The sequence below is a fragment of the Lagenorhynchus albirostris genome, chromosome 14, assembly GCF_949774975.1.
Source record: "Lagenorhynchus albirostris chromosome 14, mLagAlb1.1, whole genome shotgun sequence".
NCBI lineage: Eukaryota > Metazoa > Chordata > Mammalia > Artiodactyla > Delphinidae > Lagenorhynchus > Lagenorhynchus albirostris.
In genome coordinates this window covers 721,841-741,910 of record NC_083108.1, presented here as the reverse complement: position 1 = coordinate 741,910, position 20,070 = coordinate 721,841, and the positions used below count along the sequence as shown (strand labels likewise).

The following is a 20,070-nucleotide window of genomic DNA, read 5'->3' as shown; positions in this document are numbered from 1 at the left end:
GGGCAGTGTTCCTGCCTCTGAGACTCTGTCCCGAGCGGACGCCCAGGGCCCGGCGCCTCCTGCCACACCTCCTCCGGCCGGTTCCCCCGCCCCGTCCCCGTCACCAGGCTGAGCTGGGCATCTGGTGGACCACGCGTGTTTTCATTTCAAACCACTCCATGAGAAAGCGGCCTGCGCTGCGGGGACGCACAGCCAGAGCAGCCAGGGCCAGCCCCACCCCCCAGGGCCCTCTGGAATCCCCGTGTCCCCCGAGGTCCGGCCCTGCAGCCACACGAAGGCGGCTCTGGGGGCCCTGCTGGCAGCAGAGTCTGCCCCCTCCCCTGCAGGTGCCCTCCGAGGGGCCTGGGGTGAAGAGCCTTCGGGGGGTGAGGCCGGCCTCTCCTCCTGGAGGCCCTGCCCGCCCAGCACCGCTGCAGGGCCGGCTGGGCAGCCTGGAGGTCCTGTGCACCCTCCCCCAGGAGCCTGAGACCCTGTATGCTTCCCCACACCAGCCCTGACCCCGCTCCTCTGCCGGGAGAAGCGACGAGCCCCTACCCTGTCGCTTCTGAGAGGGCGGAGCCGAGGCCAGGGGCTCCTCCGAGACCAGAGCTGGGTGGGTGGAGACCAGCCCTGGACACAGCTCTCGTGTGTGTAACATGTAAACGCACCAGGGAGCCCACACCTGGGGGGCGTGGGGAGGGACACCTGAGCGATGTTGGCAGGGCCTCCGGTGAGCCCGGCCAGTGACCACTCCACGAGGGGGCAGGTGTAACGGAACATCGCAGACACTCTCGGCCCTAATTAGCCGTGACCTTGTGCAACTTCCCTGGGCCTCGGTCTCCTCCCATAAGAAGGAGGTGGGGAAGTGGTGGCCTGCTTGGGGCAGCCAGGCCTGGGGGGGCTGGGAACTAGCCCCCTGGACCTATGGGTCCACAGCCACCCGGAGGAGCAGAGCCTAGGGGGACAGAGACGCACCTGCCAGCACAGCCGCCAGACACGTCTCACAGAGCCTCGTGTGCAAACGGTGGCCCCAAACCGGCCACCTGGGGGCGGGTGAGGCAGGCAGTCCCCAGGTCAGACCCCAGACCTGTTGCCCCAGAAACTGCACTCAGACAGGACCCAGGTGCTCCTGGCTCTAGACGCTGACCCCACCCCCATCCCGCCAGGCCGTCATCCGCAGACCTTGATACGCCTTTGTAGGGGGCGTCAATAGCCCTTCTTTGCCTCAAGGTTCAGCCTTGAAGAAGCCGCCCTTCTGCCCCCAGCCTCACGCTGCACCAGAATCGGTGCCTCAGACCCTCATCCAGGAGCAGGCCCGAGGCAGGAGAGGTGGGGTCGTCCCAGGGCCCCAGCGTGACGACGCACGTGGAGCCCACCCTGCTCCCAAGGCATCCTTAGGAATCCGCGTTCGGGGCTTAGCGCGGCCCGTGGCCGCGGCCTCCCAGGGAATCGAGCTCAGGGCAGGTGGGCAGGGCCGGGGGCCTCCTGTGTCCCCCACAGGCTGCGGGGCTACCATCTTCCATCCAGAACCTCGGCGCAGGGACCCTTGGGGACGCACACCACCCAGGTCCTCTCACGGAGCAGAGCTTAATCGCGGGGTCTCCTTGTTGACGGGTGGGAACTTCTCAAGAGCAGATTGACCAGATTAGTGGTCCCAGGTTCCTCCAGGAGGAACCCGCACCCGTCTCCTGTTCCATCTCCAGTCTGTGAATTGCGCATCCACCCACCCTCCCTCCCTTGGCTAATGTACGACTCTCAGGCCAGCACTGGGGGTCCAGCAAGGACACGCGAGCTCCGGCTTCCGAAGATGGAAAAACTTGTACGGACAGCGTGTCCACAACATGATGGACGAAATACTAGCAACTGCACTTCCCCCCTGTGGACTTGACACCCTTTGTGCAGAACATTCAATAACTCACGGGGTGGATACTTACGGCCACCCCTCCAACCCCAGAACCTGCCTTGGACTCCGCCACTAGCTCATGCAGAGCCAGGGCCGCCCAGACGGGCCCTGTCTGTGGGCTCCCAGGTGCCCAGGGAGCAGACGGAGGGGCAGCTGGTCACGAACTGAGCCAAGCAGGGGTAGCCAAGGGACACGCAGCCCGCGCCCACCACCAGGAACGGGGCTGGGCTCCCCAGAGGCAGTTGGGCAAGGGGCGGTCCACTCATTTGCCAAATCGTTTGAATCAGATTTTTAAAACTGGGACCCCGCCCCCCCCAGCAAATGTACTCAACTGCTCAGGCCGGGAGGGTCGGGCGGGGACTGAGGCTGTCAGGCGCTCACACCGTAGACCATGTGTTGAGGCCATTTTACAGATGGGAAGACTGAGTCCAGAGGAGCCAAGTGCCTTGCTTGAGCCTGGAAGGAAAAGAGGGCTTTATCCGGTGTGAAAGCTTTACGTTTTAACACTGTCTAGCTGTCTTGTCCGTTTCTCATTACTTTGCTTTAAAAGCCCCGCTCGTGAGAGGGGGCAGCTGCTCTCTGGCCAGCACAGCGCCAGCTCCCGCATCTGGAGACAGCAAGGACGGCTTCCGGCTTCTGTAGGCCAGGGGTCAGGGCACGGCCAGCCCCGGGAACTCGTGGTCCCGGGGGACCTTCCTTCTGCGCCCCGACACCCACCCTTACCAGCAAGGAGAGCGTCCCCGCCGACCCGGGATGCCAGAGAACGGGCAGGATTTGCATCGTTTTGTGGGGTTTTGGGGTTTTGTTGTTGTTGTTGTTGTTGTTCACCATTGGGCAGATTCTATGGTCAAACTGGAAAGTTCAAACCACCCGAGTGAGCCCAGTGCAATTCCTGGAATGTTCCCTCCAGTGAATTTACCAGAAGGAACCATCAGATGTAAACCTAGAGCTTTGGTAGTTATTTCTGTAATTGGCCAGGAAAATCAACCTTTCTAAAGCCAACGTGCTGTTTGAACTATGCCTTATTCCGTAAGAATTTCGTTAAAGCAATTATATCTTCATCAGTGTGGCCGGGGTTATGGGTGGTTCTTCACCTCATAACAGACCCTGTGTGCTGTAGCAATTAGCAGACAGCAAACGAGCAGGACACGGCCAATCGCGAGGCCTGCGCAATGTTTTCATTACAGGAGCTACTGATAATCGATTAATCTCCCTCTAAACACCCAGCAGCATGGACACATTCCTCACCTCAAAGCTGTTCTGTGAAATGGCTTTAAGTCCACACACTGGCGTGCAGGAGGTAGCATGTCAGCGGATGATTTATGGCATGAACGGAACACCTTTGTGTGAGTAAAGACATAATTAACCCCCAGGAGTACATTGTCATAATAGCAAACACGTTCACTCATGGGTGGCCCTGCAGGGCTCGCCCACGGCCCACGCTGCCTGCCCATAACCATCTGTGTGCCCAGGAAGGTCCGTGTGCCCGGATCCATCCGTGCACCCAGGGACATCCGTCTGTCCGGGCCTGCCTGCTTTGAGGAGTCTTCGCCCTGCGTTGGCCCTGACCCTGCTGGAAAGCCCCTGCAGCCGTCCCCAGGCCCCGCTCAGCCTCGCACCTCAGAGAACCGGCAGGGTCCCCCCGATGAGGAAAGGGCTAGGGAAGCCGTGCCTTCTACATTCGAGGCAAAAACATTACATCAGTTCATCTTTTCCAAACGCAGGTGAAACGGAATAATGCAAATCTAATGGGGCTCCTGGAATCTAACCTAATCTGTCCTTTATCTTCTCCAACAGAAATCAAACACTGTATGATCTCACTTATATGTGGAATCTTAAAGAAAATACCCCCAAACTGAACTCACAGATACAGAGAACATATTGGTGGTTGACAGAGGCAGGCACTTGGGGTGGGAGAAAGGGAAGAAGGTGGTCCAATGGTACAAGCGTCCAGAAAAACGTTAAATTCTGGAATGGGCCCTCCCTGGGGGCCATGTCTGCTGCTCTAATCCTTGAGTCGACCGGGGGGGAGGGGGGGAGCGGGACTCTGTTACATGCCCAGCGCTTTGCACTGTTAAGAACACTTGGGCCCTGACACAATTATTTTAAAATACGTACATTTATGGTAAGTTTTTTTCAATACAAAAGGTTACAAAATCGGCTTAAGGTTAAAGTTACAGCTGAGGGGTAGAGGGAGGGCTGGGCAGCGGGCGTGGGTCCCGCCCGGCCAGACCCCAGCGGGGCTTACGGGCAGCCGGTGGGTACCCCGCGGGACAGCCTCTGTCCTGGAGGAGATTCCGTCTCCATGGGGGAGACCCTGCTCTCGGGACATGGGCGGTGGGGAGACTGGGCAGGTGACGGGGACCCTGGCCGGCAGTCGCTGGGGCCCTCGCTGGACGAGTGGGTCGGGGAGGACCACCCCTCTGAAGGGATGGGGCGCCGCATGGGCGCGAAGGGGGACTTCTCCCTCTGAGGCCAGACGGATCCTCCTGCAGACGCACCTTCCGCAGCGCTGGGCCTCCTCTCACGGCTGGGGGTCACTCTCGCCTTGTGTCCAGGAAGCTCAGATTTCAGACCCAATCACCCCCTGTCTCTGAACCATCAGACTCTGGCTCTTCGCTATTTTCGCATCTTCACCCTCCCACTGACCTGTGTTCTCTCACATCCCTTTCGGAAGCAGATGGGCGATATCTGAAGTCCGGTGGGAGAACACCCCCCAGGCAGCCCATGAGACCCCTCTTCTGCACACGACCCCCCTCCACGAACGGGCCTGCTTCGCCTCTGGGCCCCGGGGCCTCGGGGGTGTGGAGAGCCCACGGCCCTCCTCAGAGAAATGATTTTAATGCATAAAGTAAAAACACAGGATTATGACAACTGCACCCAGCCGTGGAAATGTTTCTTTAAAAACACAATCATGAGATAGTGATATTAACTCATTGAGTAGCAATATCCTGTTCTAATGAATTCTGTAATCTTGGCCTAGTGACTCCTATAAATGATATTCTGAGATTTCTACAACAAGGGCAGGGCGGTGTGAGCCACGGTTTCTGGTGACATGAACTTAATTCACAGCGTTAAGAACCGTCAGGTTCCTTGCGTGTCTCTACAGCCCACCGGGCCTGAGCCCCATCCTGTAGGAAGGGAGGAGGCTGGGGTCCCTGGACCCCAGGGAGCCTTGGCACTGATCCAGCTGTGGGAGCTTCTATGGATCTGTCCAAAAGGGCCACCCTGAACCCCAAACCGTGAGACCTGCCCCCCACTGGCACCTGAGCAGCACCCTCTTCAGCATGAATTCTCGGAGCCCCAGACTGAGCACAGGCTGCAGAGCACGCCGGGCACCAGACGCGGGCAGCACGCTCGGGGCAGTGCGAGGGCCGCCCACGCAGCGCTCACTCCCAGCCGGACGCCCCCTAGAGGTCAGGAAGGCACACGTGAGGGGTGCCTCGTCCAGCGCCCTCGGGGGCTTGGGAAGCCCTGTGGTCAAACCTGTCAACGTCTCTGCAAGGAAACAATTTTATTCCACACAGGAGGTGAATAAAGACTCCATAGGCCACACTCATATCAGGACACCTGTCCCACCAGCACTGGCCAGTCACTGATTCCCGTGCAAGGTCCCCTGTGCCTCCGTGGCAGGTGGGCTTTCAGACCAAGAGCCGCCCTATCCAATCAGTCTCTCCACGTCCCATCACAGCCCCAGCCTGCCTGACGGTGGCAAGTTAAAACTCATCCTTAGGGCTCTGACAAGGCCTGGGGTCCAGCAGACTCCGGGAACGGGCCCTTTGGTCCTAGGTCTGCAGCAGCCCATATTGTCCACACCCAGGCTTGGCCCTGGGTCTGCGTGGAAGCCGGGACCCCAGTGGGCGTGGGCAGTGCAGTCCCGCCAGGTCCCCATGGCTCCAGGTGTTTTAGGGAAACCAAGGCGGCCCCTGCACGGGGAGAACGCCCAGCCCCTTCCCCTAACTCAGGCCGCTGAGCGCCACCTCCCGGGCGTGCCCTGCAGCGCCGGCTGGCTCTGCCCACCTCTGCCCCCCAGGAGCAGGCTGGAGCTGACCTGAGGCGGGGCCAGGAGGCCAGAAGCCCTCAGGGTTCCCTCACGGCCCCCCTCCTGGGGGAATGGCTGAAAGCACTCTCCTAACCTCGGCGCTGTCGGGCTGCAGAGGCCGGAGGTGAGACCGCGGTGCAGCCCTGGGTCACAGCTAATGCTCAGGCTGGGCCCAGCTGCCCCACGTGGGGTCAGCAGGGGCCCTGCCCGCAGCCACGCCCCGCCCCTCTCAGTCACGCCCCCCCCTCTCAGTCACGCCCCGCCCTCTCAGCCACGCCCCGCCCCCCTCAGCCACGCGAGACTCGCTCCCCCGAGTTTGGGGACTGCGGTAGGAACGCCGGTACAATCAAGCACCCCTCCTTGAAACCTGCAAACTTCGGCCTCCTTACCCAGGACCCTATCTCGTCAGGACCATTAGGGCCAGCACTCAGGAACCGCCCCTGGGACCCCAAGCCTGTGCAGAAAAACTCCGAAAAGTCACAGAGGGGAATATCTTTCTTTTTAAATCTGACCGAAAGAAGAGGTTTTATCCTCTCTGCTACACCACTGTAATTTAAATTTACTTCTAAAATTGTTTAATAAATTTTTTATTTTAGATTAGTTTTAAATTTACATAAAAGCTACAAAAATAGCAGAGAGTTCTCATATACCCCACAGCCAGTTAGCCAGTTGCTAACGTCTTGCATTACTGTGGTAAAATGTCATAAGTATGCACTAGATGAATACTACATGATGAACCAATATTGACACGATAACTAAATTCCATAATTTGTTCGGGTTTCCTCAGCGTCCCCTCATGTCCTCTCTCTGTCCCAGGATCCCACCCAGGTCGCCGCAGGACACTCGGTCATCACGTGTCCTCAGGCTCCTCTGGGCCGAGGCAGTTTCTGATGCCCCCGTGGCCTCGAGGAGAGCGGGGCAGCCGTCTGGTACAACGTCCCTCTGTTGGGACTTGGCCGCTGTTTTTCTCATGAGGACACTGGGCTGATGGGTTTGGGGACAAGTTCTTATCACATCGTATCAAAGGTGAGGCCCCCTGGGTCACCTGGCTGCGGCGTCTGTGTCCTGGGGGGGAGAATCCACAGAAATTGTTTGGAATTCTTCTGCACAGGAGATCTACCTGTTCCCTCCCTAAATGTACTTTTTAGCATAATTCTTAAGCTTTTTAGAAAGTCATTGTGTAGTCTTTGTTAGAAACATAAGGGTAATTTATCATTTTTTTCTAACAGAAAAATGCAGATGAACAGGTTCCTCTGAGCTGTCCTACTCGGCTTTGAAGGGGGGTCGCTGCGCGGGCCTCCCAGGCTTCAGAGCCCAGGGAGTGGGGAGCCCCATCCCCCAGTCGATGAGGGTGGCTGCAGGAAATCACTCCTCCACTCCCTGTGGGAGTGGCGGCAGGGAGGCGAGCCCCAGCCTGTGATGGGACCACCCACCGAGGGCCCCCTCAACAGATGGGGACCCCATTGCACCCTCCACCCCACCCCCGACCCCTGTGTCCCCAGCAACCCAACAGGGACCAGAGGCCAGAGGCCCGGTGCCTCTCTGCCCCGGACAGGCGTCTGCCCACACACTCAGGCCTTTCCTTCCCCAGAACCCCCAGCAGGAACGTCCCCTCCCAGGCCCCTCCAGAGTGGAGGGCGAGGACCGGTGCACCCCAGCATCCTCCACCCAGGGACGCCCCACACACCTGCTTAAAGGGAGTTTTCTGCTCCGAGAAACAGCCCACGGGCCCGGCCCAGTGAAAGCAAGCAAGACCCCCAGCCTCCCCAGCTGGACGGTCCCAGGCCCCACGGCAGCACAGAGGGGAGCCTTCCCCCCCAGGAGCCTCATGACCCAAGACCCCTCCTGGGTCACCACATGGCGTGGACGTCCCCGCGGGGCTCGCATGGAGGGAGGGAGCCCGCCCAGTGGTGCCTGGTGGACGCTGGCCTCGGGACCTGGGGCCCAAGGGAGCCCCGAGAGGGTCACTCGGGGTCGATGCTCGGGTCTTGTGGGGTCCAGGAGCAGCTGTGGGTGGGAGAGAGCACGGGCCGTAATCTAATATCTTCCTTCTGGCTGCAGTGATCGCACGCTAAGAGCTGCTCTCTCTTAATTAAGCTCCGCTCCCAAATCCTTTTAACCACGCAACTTTAAAAGGAGCATGTGTCTTTCCAAATTAGCTTTGTATCTAGGAATAATAAGACAGCAAGAGTGTGTTAATGAACTTACAGGAGCTCCGAGGGCCCATCAGCGGGGGGTTTTATTTGCTTCAAAGGGAACCAGCATCCATTACGCTGAGGGCATGCTCCAGGCCCCACCGGGCACACCTCCTGCGTCCTCACGGACTCTGCCCCTGCCGCAGACAGGAGGTTCAGAGAGCTGCCCGCGGGCCACAGCGGCCCGGGATTCAGGGCCCCCGAGTCTGCCCCGGATGGCCCACGCGGTATTACAAACGATATGGTTTTACTGCAAATATTTGTTAAAGTAACACGCAGACTCTGCCTGGAATAAGTGCTTCGTTCTGAAAAAGTCAGAGAAAATCTTTTTCGAAGAGTGGAATTTTCAAGGTACAGGAACTGGCCTCTGGGCCTGCTGTCTCGGACCTGCGGCCTGGGGGCCCGTGCCCTGCCTGCACGGGGGGCAGGCCGAGGACCAGCAGGTCTTCTGAAGCAGGTGGTGGGTCATGTTCCAGCCCAGCGGGGGAGGGGGTCATTCTGGAGAGTCTAGGGCCTCGCTGCTCCGCCTGCTGCCCCCCACTTGCCCCGTCCCCCAGCCCCGAGTGTGGACCTGAGCAGCGGCACACGCCCCTCCTCGCGCCGCCTGCGGAGCTCAGAGGGCTGCTCGCCCTGAGCGTTTGGGCACCGTGAACAGACGGCAGAATCACAGCGGGGAAACTTGTAAGAGGACGAGGCCGCGAGCTGGACGCGGTCAGAAGCGCCGCCCGCCTCACCCGTGATGCTGGATAACCCCTGGCAATTCTCTCTGTCTGGGAGACAACTCTGAATTCTCTTTACAACCCACCATCGGAGGAAACATGCCCATCCGCCTTCCGGAGGCCAGTGTCGTCCTAAGTCCTAGGCCATGCCCGGAGCGGAGGGACGGCCGGGTGACCCTCTGGGAACAGCGCCTGCCACCGGGCTGGGCTCAGGCAGGGCCACGAGGACGGCGGAACAGAAGGACCGAGGAAGTGAGAGGACCAGCAGTGACGCTGCACCTGGACACCGCGGGCTCCGAATGTTTGCCCCGAGGCCGCAGGTCCCACCGCTCAGCTCCTGAGCAGGCGGCCGGCTCCAGGAGGGGCAGTGGTTCCCGCCGCCTCGAGGCCCAGCCGAGGGGTCCATCCTCAGGCACAGGAGACGCGGCCGCGGGAAGGAAAAGAGAGAGGATGCTGAGGGGAAGAAGAAGGCGCACGGAGATCAGCTGGGAGACGGGGCTGGCGGGAGGAGCTGGACCAGGAAGAGGACGACGACTCTGATTAAAGCCAGGAGACAGATGACACGGGAGCAGACCCTGAGCAGAGGACGGAACCAATGTAGGTGAGCACAGAGGTCACCATGGTGACCGGACAGAGCCCTCTGCTGAAAATGTAAACTCCTTGAGAGCAAAGGCCGTCCGCAGTGCTTTACGCCCAGCTCTAGAAATGCACCTGGCACTCACCACCTGGTGTCCCAGAAAAGCGGGGCACTGGGCAAATGACAGCAGCGGGGAGCCTACACTGGGATAACCTGGGTGCCGTGCGTTTCATAAACAGAGAAAGAGGGTCCCGTGATGCCAAGCAACTCGCCCAAATGGCTGTCGGGGTCGCTAACGGAACCAGGACCTACGACCCCTGACCCCAGCGCACTGGCCGGGGTCCGTTTCACTCTACCGATTTATCCAACGGCCGCCAACCGGATAGCAGCCGTCGGCTGGCTGTCGAGATGTCTGACTCCAGCCGCGATTCTGTCCACAGAGCAGCGCTGGCTGGTACCAGTGCAAGATGTCACTGTCCTTCTCGGCCGTGTGGACGCCTGCCTGGAGGTAGCACCCGTGGCTGGCAGGGCTGCTGGCCCCGGGCTGTGCTGGCCTGCCACGCAGGCACGGGGACACCAGGTGATCCGGTGTCACTGAAGTGTCCCGGACAAAGCGGACCATCCTGACTCGGTCACATTTCAACACTTGGACACAGATCTTTTCACTATTCTGTGTGAGCAGACGGGAAACACACATCGAAGTGCGACGGGGCCTCAATAAAAGCGTGTGGACGAGTTGTGGGCTGAATCCGCCCACCTGCACTTGAAAGAACAGCCGACAAGCTCTGGTCATTGGGACGTGGGCGTCAGGCAGACGTTTCTAGAAAACAAACAAGATGAGCCTGTGCTTTAAGTAAACAACTGACAGAATTTGTTGCCGATGACAGAATTTGAGCTTTCAGGCAAGAATTAGAGTTTCGGAACGCTGCGGCTGCCGCCGTGCTCTTCCCAACGGTCCGGCTTTTGCAAGGCACTTGGTGGTGACTTTCTCATATTGTACAAAGAAATGTGTCAGCATGGGGAAGGTCTGCACGATCCGGTGAACTAACTTTCTCCAAACGACAAGCTCCGTGCTTGGGTAGCAGATCCCCTCGGGACGCAGGGCAGACCAGGGGTCGTCCATGTGACAGGCTCTGAGAAGCTTGCCTGTGTGGTTTCAGATTCCACAGGCAGCTAACCTTTAAGAAACTACCATTTATCAACTTCTGTGTAATATCAAAGAAGACGATGCGCAATTCTCTGAAAGGTTCATAGGAGTAAAATCCAATAATCCAGCTACACGTCAGCATGTGGCCCGATCTTCCTCTGTATTTCAGCCAGAGCAGTTTGAACACAGAAGCAGACATGAGAATCCAAGTGTCTGTCAAGCCAGACACGGAAGAGATTTGCAAAACATGTAAAACGATGCCATTTTTTCTCACTAAAACTTGTTATGTTTCATAAAAGTGTCATTTATGGTAACACTTGATGGGTTTATTATTGTTACTTTTTTTTTTTTTTTTTTTTTGGCGGTACGCGGGACTCTCACTGTTGTGGCCTCTCCCGTTGCAGAGCACAGGCCCCGGACGCGCAGGCTCAGTGGCCATGGCTCACGGGCCCAGCCGCTCCGCAGCACGTGGGATCTTCCCTGACCGGGGCACGGACCCGAGTCCCCTGCATCGGCAGGCGGACTCTCAACCACTGCGCCACCAGGGGAGCCCCTGTTACTTTTAAATGAATCAATCAATAAATGTTTTTAAATTTCTCAGTTTTAATTACTACTATGGTGCATATCGATAGGTACAACCCACATAAACAAAAGTTCTTGGGGGCTTTGATAATTTTTAAAGGTGTTCTGAGATCCCCCAAATTAGTAACTGCTAGATATTGTAGCCTAGCACAAGTCAGGAGTTCTCTAAAGGCCTCCTTGTGAATCAATGTTTAGCTTATTCCCCGTGTAACAGCTGCAGAGGACCTTCCAGGAAGCGTAGCAGGGGATCTGTCCGCAGCTGCAGGACTGCGCTCCCCGGGGCCCAGCCCGAGTAGCTGCCGCTCTGAAGCCCGCCATGTCTTCCTGTTTCATGCCGATGCGCCTGCAGGGCCTCTCAGCGTCTTTCTATCAGTAGATTCTACACTGTCCTGATTCCACCCGTTCGGTCAGCGACCTCACCTCTCCAGGCCCTGAAAACGCCTACCTTTTCGTTGAACAAAGCGTAATTCCATCAGGCCCCTGGGCGTCTGCACTGCTGAGTTGCTCCAGGTGATGCAAACGTGATAAGTCGCTTCCTCGAGTCAAGAGCCCACAGCGACCGGTGTGGATCTGAGCCGCCAGGAAGGCCCCCGAAAGTGCTTGTGGCCTTTGCACGGGGGTGGTGAGCGTTCACCAGGCCCCCCGGGCCAAGCTCTGGGGCAGGAGGAACCGCAACATAGCAGGACTTTCGAGTGGTGTCCCCCAGACTCCGCAGGGACCCCTGGCAACCTGGCCAGGGATTCACTACCCTGCTGTGAGCACTGCCAGAGAAAATTCAGAAGAACGACAAATACTACTGTAGTTTAAATCTGTCCCAAGGTTTCACTGTTCATCTGCAGGGAAGGAGGCGTGGAGGGAAGAAGGGCGGGTGCACGTCCACCTCCACGTGGCCCTGAGGACCTGAGCCGTGAGCCCAGCCTCCGGGAATGTATCCCAATGGGCCCTGGAGGGACCCCCGGAGACAGAGCAGGGGCACGGGTGAGGGGGCGAGAGGGAGCCCGGGGCCACCGTGGGCGTGGGTCTGCGGGACCCTCCAGGCCTCCTCCGTGGTCCCAGGGGCCCAGCTGGTCCTCCAGGCCCCGGGCCACCGCAGAGGGTGTGGGAGGCTGGTCACACTGTGTCAGGGGGTCTCGGCAGTGAGGGTGGAGACCCTGGAGGTGAAGGGCCTGGAGAGCAGGCAGGAGAATCGCAAACACGGCCCCTGCCTGCCTGCAGCTCCGTGGTTACCAAAGCGGGTCCCGGGCACCCATCCCTGAGTGACCGGGTCCCTGAGAAAGCCCTGCAGCACCTGCCCCTGCCCCCAGAGTCTGAGGACCCCAGGGCACCCCCTGCTGTGTAACTCCCATCGCACGGTCGGTGGGCAGCCTTGGGCGCGGCTTCAGGGGCAGAACCCTTGCCTCTGGGCTGTCTTGGCGGCAGGGGGCTGCGGAGGCCAGAGCAGTCCTCCCCGCCCTCCCCCACCTCCCTCTGTCCCTGCTTCCAGCCCCCACAAGGTCCCTCTGGGTCTGATCCCCGAGGAGACCGGTTCCTTCGGCTCCATTCCAAAACATCAGCCTGCGTGTCCTCGAAAGCCACTTAGGAGACCAGAGACTGCACCCCCCAGGTGGGGAGGGACCCCTGGGCTGGCAGGTCTGTGAGGCCGGGAGAGCAGCCCCCCAGCCCGGGGCAGGTGGAGGACCCGTGACTGTGGAGCCCCTCCGTGGGGCCTCCCAGGTGCACCGGGGAGATCAGGAAAATCAAGGCAACTGGAGAATTCTAAAGCTGTGCCAGGGAGGAGGTAGTTCCAGTATAGCTGCCGCGGAGGCACCAAGTCCGCACACACGGGTGAGCCGGGGGTGAACGCAGCGGTTTCTCGGTGTTGCTCGAAGTCCACGTTCCAGCCTCCGGTTCCAGACTTCGCAGCCGTCCTGCGAGCCACGCACGCAGCAGGGAGCCAGCAGCCTCTCCCAGGATACCGTCCGCCACCCCGCGTGGCAGCTGGACCACAGCAGGAAGCGTGGTGGGCTGTGCAGCGGTCAGAGAGCCGAGCTCCCCCAGCCCGACAGGAGCCCCGCGGGAAGGCCGAGCCCACGGCCCGCCGTCTAGAAACGTGGGCGAAACGCTCGGTGGACGTCGCTCCTCAGGATGCGGACGGTGGGCCGGGGGGCTGCACGACCTAGTGCGCTTTTTCTTATGACTTTGATGAAAATGGTAGTAATTTGACAGTAATTTGTAAATTACTTTGATAGTAACGTAAGAAATGAAACCCACGCGTCTGACCGTGTCGCTCGCTGTCTGTCACCTGAGGACCCGGTGGAACCCACAGCCTCTCGGCTCGGCCGTGCCCTGCGCTGGGCGGGCGCCTCTCCTCGGTGTCCTGGGAGCTGTCTGAGCTGCCATGTCAGACAGCTCTGACATGAGGTGGTGGAGGAGGCCACGCCTGCAGAGCCGCGGGCCGAGGTCAAGACCAGGGTCTCAGACGCAGACGGGAAGGCAGGCTGGCGCGCTTGCGTTGGGTTTTGATGGGGGAGCGGCTGAGGAGTTTGGTCGGTCTTGTTGAGAGAGGAGTTATTTCCCAAGCGGGTCAAAATAAATAATTCATTGTGGGCTCCCTCTGTCAACGAAAGCGAGCTTCCTTTGGAGGGCAAAGTGTCAGCGGGGACATTAAGATGACGGCACCCCGGGGGACCAGGATGCAGGGGAAACCAGGGCGCCGACGCCGTGGGTGCAGACCCATCTGGAGGCCGGGGTCAGCCTCGCCCTGACCTGGAGCCCCCGGGTGTGCTCAGCGCCCGGGCCTCCCAGCCACGCTGCCGCCACCCAGGGGTCAAGCGAGCTCTTTAAAAGGGCCGCCTGGGGTCCGCAAGTTGGGGGACAGAGGGCAAGCCCGTGAGAGCCCCGTGCCCCCAGGACCATCGCAGTGAGACGCCACGGTGGTGTCACGGGTGCTCGGTTTGGATCCGTGTAACGTGGAAAATCTTCTTTGGATCAATACGGCGAGTGGGGCAGAGACCAGCGCCCTCCGCTCCGGCTGCCAGCGATTTTCTGATGACACCGCAGCTGACGGGACTCGTCTGGAATATGAATCCTCTGGCGATACGTCAGAGTCGTCTCCATAACCTGGAAAATAATTTTAAGTTGACGAGTAGAGGATGCAAGCCCGTCTAACAGTGGAACGCAGTGTAAACAAAAGTCCCAAATCAACCAGCGACTTTTACTAGAATATCAACAGGATTCGTGAAAGCCCCACTGTTGGCCTTAAACATTCTCGTGACAGTAAGTGCTGGTTTTATGACCAGAAGACAAATGCCTACCTTGTGACGCTGTGAGTTAAATTTGGTTTTCGTTGCCTGATGACACAATTTAAGGAAGTCTCATATTCCAAAATCTAAGGGAACGGAACAAAGAGGTTAGCGAATTTCATTGCTTTTCTAACACACTCACCCCTCTTCCCAGAGTTTCCTGTGCAGTTAGATTATAGCTAAACAAGACACTCTAGCAAAATTCTCTTTCTTTTTTTTTTAACATCTTTATTGGAGTATAATTGCTTTACAATGATGTGTTAGTTTCTGCTTTATAACAAAATTCTATTTCTAATCTGCTTTTCAAGGACACGGCTACTGTGTAAATTCAGGAACGTTTTTATTTATTTTAAGCGAAAGTCGATAACCACACATTTCATTAAAATAACACATTTGCTTAATTTTATGACTTTCTCTTTTGTCATTTGCAGATCAAGAAACTCTACATAATGCAGTCTTGAAACAGTCAATATGACAAATAAATCCAACCTGCTGTCGGATTTATTTTATTTGTTTTGCAGATACTTTCCCTGGAAAGCCTGCATCTGCACACCCACTGGCCCAGACCACTGTCTTCTCGAACCCGTGCCCTCAGAGGTGGGCGGCAGAAAGCCACCTGGGCCTCGGGCCTGCTGCTGTTCAAGCTCTGGTGTTGGTTTAAAGAACTTCTCCTTCTTCACGTATACTTCAATTAAAAAAAATAATAAACACAGAAATAAAGAACCATGCTTGCACCATAATGTACTAAAAGTCGCTCTCTTCCAGGAACCCGTCTATGTGCCTTAAATTCGGCAGAGGTGAGAGACAGAAACGCGGCCTCTGGTGAAGACCTGAGGCGGCAGCGAGGGGCAGGGGGCTGAAGCAGCGGAGGCGGGACCCCTGCCTCCCCGCAGCCCAGCCCACGCATGGGGCACACAGCCTGGGCCCAGGCGGCCACTCTGCGGCCAGCCCGCAGGTGCATTTCCCGGGAGATGCCCTCAGGAGGCGTCCTGCCTGCGCCTGCCTTGGGGTCTCATCGGGCAGAGCTGGTGAGTCCTGGGCAACCATATCTACAACAAAGGGAGCAGGGTCCCGCGCGACGCCTCTGGGGGTCTGAATGGCCAGTGGACTTGGAGCCCCTCCCCCAAGCATTTTGTTGGGAAAGGGAGAGGCGGGAAAAGGCTTTTTCAGTCTTGGAAAGTGATGTGCACGCATCCCCAGCGCCAGCGGTCCTTTTGACAGATACGCACACAAGTGCGGTTCCGGGCCTGTGTCCTGGGCTGGGCCTGTGTGGCCAGGCGCACGGGCACGGGTGGAGAGCCAGCGCCAGGAGAGGAAAGCACTGGGCCTCCCGGGAAGGCCTGACCTGTCCGCAGGGGCTCGGGAGTCCTAGGAGGAGGCCATCGTGGGGTGGGGGAGGTGGAGGGACTGACCCTCGTCTGGGCTTGAACGACAAGCTTCCAACAAGCAGACCGCGTGTCCGAGGGGGCCGTGCTCCAGGCCGAGGACCGGTGGGCCCCCCAGAGCCAGGCAAGCCGAGGAATGACAGAGGAAACCCTGGGACTCAGCGTGCACGTCTGTAAAGTAGGGGACAGTCAAATCCATGCCCCCCGTCCAAGTACTAATAAGACAAGCCCTGGGGATGGGAAGACTCCAGTTTCTAGAATTCTCCAGCATCACCTGGATACAGAGGAGGAAGACGTTTGCTGTGCCCCTGCCTGCAACTCTGTCAGCCTACTGGCTCTGAGGACAAGACCCCTGCCGGAGGCTGAGAGAATGAGAACCGGGTGTGAAGGACCCTCAGGGACTGGTAAGTTCAGCACCATGATTTTGCACACCAGGAAACAAGGGAATTGGTCCAGACTCTGTGCACACAGGATAGGCTGCTTCTTGTGACACATGCATTTGGGAAGCCTGACCCAGCGCAGCCCAGCCCAGCCCTGGGGGTATCGCCCAGCGCAGTTCTCCCCTGCCATCAGTGAGGTTCCACGAGGACACGTGGCCCAAAGCTCTTCCAGGAGAGTGCCCGTCAGATCTCCCCAATACTGGGACGGGGAGACCCTCACTCTCACGGCCCAGGTGCTGTCAGAAACCCCCTCGTGATGGTAGTAGAACCAGCCTTAGGATGAGATAGATCCGAAAGACTTAAGAAAAAGCAATTGTTTGGTGTCATCACTGAGCCGCTGGATCAAGCCATCCCTGACCAGATGCCCTGGACCCGTCAGCCGCAGGGGCCCGTAATCTCCTTTACTATATTATTGTACAGAAGAGCTTGAATCAACAGCAACCTGGGTATACGTTAAAAGTTAGAGTTTAGTTTCATAGAGCCTTGAAGACCCACCTAGGCCAAGCGGAGCACTAGGTGGTATCATGTCAGGGAAGCCCCCACGCAGAGTCTTGTTGAAGACTTGCTAATCTGCAGTCGTAAGAGGATGGCTTTAACTGGGGCAGCTGCTGCAGCACCGCCCTATTCTTCCATGGATAGAGATTACGACCTTCAGGACAATAGATCCACCATGGAACCCAGTTTTATGAGACTTCTATCGAAAGCCTAACTCTTGGTATCACAGAGAATATTTAAAATATTGAGAACAACATCATGCTTTTGAGAGCAAACAGTTGCAAGAGACCAACAACCTGCTTTGTAAACGTTGAGTCCACTTACTTGTAAAGGAGCTTTTAATGCAAATGTGGAACTCTGGGGAGGCCTGGGGTCCCGAGGGACTTTCCTGGGTGAGTGTCCACTCTGTGCTCACATGTGTCACCGGTGGAGAGAAGAAACAATAAGCTGACCAAAAATACTCATGATTGATCCAAGCTTCCTCTTTCAGAGCAAAGCTGGAAGTTTCCCCTTCCGCATTCCTGTGGAAGCCCTGGCAGGTGGGGGGACATGAGGCTGGGTGTCTGGGGAGCAGGCGCCCCGACCGAGGCCCTGCTGCCCTTGACTCACAGCCCGGGCCCCGCTAATGAGGAACTCCAGCGCGTCCCCGTCTCGGGTCCGTCATCAGCAGCAGGTTCTGGGAGACATGATTAAAGCCTGAGTCAGTTCACTCCTTTGTGCTGGAACTTGAAAAAAGCTCATTTTTCTTCTTGGAAAAGTACAAGAAAGGCAAAGCGAAACAAAACAAAAGCAAAAATCCTGTGCTTGTAGGAGGATTGTGTTGCCAACACACTGAGAGATTTAAGAAGATGCGGTCCTGGAAAGAGTGAGGGTCCAGCTCAGGCCTGGACAGACGGAGCGAGCGGGACAGACGGCACAGCCTCAGACCCAGGACGCGTGGAAGCCACTGGGCGGAGAGCAGCTTCTTCAATACATGGTACAGAGACCACTTAGCGGACAGCATCGTCCAACACAAATCCCAGACAAGCTCGAGTTGGGAGCCTGGGGTCCTCCTTGCATGGACTCCCTCCCAGACACTCAGCCATCGTGGGGCAGAGGGTCTGGTTCCCGATTCACCTCCAGGCTCCGTGAGAACTTGGAGGTTTGTTCCCATCAGGTGCCGGGCCCGGGCTGCTCCTGAGGGAAAATCGTGGCCGCACGTCACAAAATGCAGAGAAAACACACGCGGGGCTGAGGCTCCGCACCCCCCTCCCTGGCAGGGCCGCCTTCCCCGCCGGGCCCAGGGACCCCTCGCCTGGCAGGAGCCCCGTCCGGGGTGGGCATCCTGCTAGCGCTCCCGGACGGCCCCGCGTCTGCTGGCGATCGTGAGCCCGAGGCCAGCTCTGCGTGCGGTTCCCTCGGAGGGACGCCCGGGCCCAGCGGGAAGCCGACCCCAGTCTCCCTCGAGGGGTCGCGCGCGAGGCAGCCCTCCCCGGGGCAGCCTCCAGACCGGCGCCCTCCGCCCAGCGTGCACATCCCCCAAGGGCCTCAGGCCCACCGCCCGTTTCTCGGGTCTCGGTTTTTTGTATCCATTTCATGCATTTGATTTCATCTGATCTACCTTCGACCTTTCTGGAATTAGGCCAGATTTAGATCAGTCAGCAAGATGGCCTCTTTAGAGTCTGGTCACTTCCACCTTCCAAAAGGCCTCTTCAGGTGGACAGAGCTCCTCGCCCGCAGAGGCCTGGGGACAGGCTCTGGAGAGTTCTTGGTGGTCCTTCTTCTCTGTTGTGTTGCTCTCAGGTCATGACCGTGGCCTCTGAGATGCGTCAATTGCACAGAGGCTCAGATGTGACAGCTGGTCCCCATTAGTGTCCACGTGGCCCCTCGGGGAGGGAGCTGTCAGCCCCCGGCTAAGAATAACTGCACCGCGGCCCTGGCCACGGCCATCGGGAAGTCACCGCAGGTTCCCACCCACTTTTGGAATCTGCACTTGGGAGAAGTCTGTGTTTAAAGGCCCCTAACAGACAGCAGGCAGCTTGGACGCACCCACGCCCCGGCCCAGGGCCGGCCTGATGTGAAGCCCCCTTGACAGGCTCACTGGGGCCGGCACTGGCCATGTGGCCATGCAGAGCGGCTCTGCCCCTCCAGTGCAGTGACCAGTCAGTGAAGCCACTCGTTTCTAACACCCAGATAAGCAGGGGTCAGTCTTCCGCTGGAATTTGAAACCGGAGTTTCAACCTCCTCTCTTCCGCTGGAAATGCAGCATCAGGGGATGCAGAGCCAGGCTGGGGGTCAGGTGAGGTCAGACGCCCCGGACCTCGGAGGACGACAGCCTCGCGGCGAGAGGAGAGACCCGAGCAGGAAACCGTCCAGGGAAAGTGGTGGAGTCGGGCCTGGCCGGAGGAGCCCAGACGGGAGAAAGCGGCCCAGCTGGCCAGGGTTGCGGGCGAGACCCCCGGGCTGCGGTGGAAAGTCTCTCCGAGACCTCTGAGCTGGGACTCGGTGTTCCCACCAGAGCCTCGAAGACGGTGGCGACAGGCCCTGGGCCTTGAGGACGGCCCCTGGGACGGACAGACAGGCTGCCCCGAGCCAGCCGCGCCCACACCTCGCCTCTTGGGACCCGCGGAGGAGAATCAGGGTGGCCGGGGCCTCGGGAAACGAACCCCTCGCCGGCCTGGGTCTCGTGTCCCACTTATGAAGCCTAGATTTCAAGACCGACTGCCCAAGTGCTCCAGAGGAGAGGGGTGGGAGGAGGTGGGGGAGTAGGCGTTCAGGCAGACCCGAACGGCCTCCCTCCTGCTGTACCCCCCGAGCCCAGACCTGAGCTTGTTTGTGGGCAAATGACCGGCAGGGGGGCCCCGTCCAGTGGGAAGTGACGGCGAGCAGTTACCAGTGTCCTTGCCGCGTTCGCGGCGCCCCGACGGGAACCGAGCGCACAGCCTTGCCTCATGGTCCCCTAAAGCCCAGCCAAAGAGTGTAGACGAGGACGCAGCGGCGTGCGCTGGCTCCCCTGGAGCCCCTCCTCCCGCCGAGGGCTGCCCAGGCGCCGGGAACTCTGTCTCAGGCCGTAGGAAAGGAATCCTCAGGCCCACAGGGTCCCAGGAGGGCAAGGAGGCAGTTTGGGGGCAGAATGGAATGATATGGGAAATTTACTGAAACATAACATAGGTTGGGGTGAACGTTGTTTTGTTGTCATTGAATCTCTGGTTCGAGGTAAAGAATTGAAAATGGTGCCTTTAGAAGGAACCCGGCCTGGAGAAGATGCAGAGTGAAAACACGTCTACTTTTTTTTTTTTTTTTTGCGGTACGCAGGCCTGTCACTGTTGTGGCCTCTCCCGTTGCA

At 58.5% G+C, this 20,070-nt stretch overlaps 1 long non-coding RNA gene across 1 annotated transcript; it reads right to left on the bottom strand.

Annotated features, from left to right (window-relative positions):
- Positions 1-12,809: 12,809 nt before the first annotated feature.
- Positions 12,810-18,580, bottom strand: LOC132504245 (uncharacterized). The gene is made up of 4 exons (XR_009534805.1): positions 18,353-18,580; positions 17,070-17,192; positions 14,438-14,511; positions 12,810-14,243 (listed from the first exon to the last, which is right to left on the bottom strand). It is a non-coding gene; the product is annotated as an uncharacterized LOC132504245 (long non-coding RNA).
- Between the last annotated feature and the right edge of the window lie 1,490 nt (positions 18,581-20,070).